Below are 919 nucleotides of genomic sequence, written 5' to 3' on the forward strand. Positions count from 1 at the left end.
CTGAACACGCCCGATCTCGTCTGATCTCGGAAGCTAAGCAGGGTCGGGCCTGGTCAGTACTTGGATGGGAGACCGCCTGGGAATACCAGGTGCTGTAAGCTTTTTTCACTCCTCTTTACAAAAAGCAGAGGGCGCTGCTGCTTTTTCAGTGGACACCGACAGGGTGGGAAGGATATAGCTAGATCATGACTTGCCGGTATAGAAATGACACAAATCCAGTTAAATGATGGCTTTCATCATTCCTAAGCTCATCGATCATTTTCTTTTCAATTTTATGCTAACGTATTCTACATTTCAACAGTAAATATTAATATTTTTACTGCACTACATTTGTGATCCTTATAGCCACTTTGTACATTCTGATTTGACATTTAAAAGCTGTGAGTGTGTCTGGAAATCTGCAGGCGCTCCCTGTATAGACGACAGAGCAAAGCGTGGTGATATAGTATCTTTAAAAGGACCTTTGGTAGGCACAATATTTGCTTACGGCCATACCACCCTGAACACGCCCGATCTCGTCTGATCTCGGAAGCTAAGCAGGGTCGGGCCTGGTCAGTACTTGGATGGGAGACCGCCTGGGAATACCAGGTGCTGTAAGCTTTTTTCACTCCTCTTTACAAAAGCAGAGGCGCTGCTGCTTTTTCAGTGGACACCGACAGGGTGGGAAGGATATAGCTAGATCATGACTTGCCGGTATAGAAATGACACAAATCCAGTTAAATGATGGCTTTCATCATTCCTAAGCTCATCGATCATTTTCTTTTCAATTTTATGCTAACGTATTCTACATTTCAACAGTAAATATTAATATTTTTACTGCACTACATTTGTGATCCTTATAGCCACTTTGTACATTCTGATTTGACATTTAAAAGCTGTGAGTGTGTCTGGAAATCTGCAGGCGCTCCCTGTATAGACG

At 43.1% G+C, this 919-nt stretch overlaps 1 non-coding gene and 1 pseudogene across 1 annotated transcript; both read left to right on the plus strand.

Annotated features, from left to right (window-relative positions):
* LOC129115891 (5S ribosomal RNA) lies at positions 1 to 101 on the plus strand (annotated as a pseudogene; the record flags this gene model as incomplete).
* A 380-nt stretch (positions 102 to 481) lies between these two features.
* Positions 482 to 600, plus strand: LOC129115890 (5S ribosomal RNA). Its single transcript, XR_008533281.1, has one exon. It is a non-coding gene; the product is annotated as a 5S ribosomal RNA (ribosomal RNA).
* The last annotated feature ends 319 nt before the right edge of the window (positions 601 to 919 follow it).

This window comes from Anoplopoma fimbria, unplaced genomic scaffold (genome assembly GCF_027596085.1).
Source record: "Anoplopoma fimbria isolate UVic2021 breed Golden Eagle Sablefish unplaced genomic scaffold, Afim_UVic_2022 Un_contig_1957_pilon_pilon, whole genome shotgun sequence".
NCBI classification, from domain to species: Eukaryota; Metazoa; Chordata; class Actinopteri; order Perciformes; family Anoplopomatidae; genus Anoplopoma; species Anoplopoma fimbria.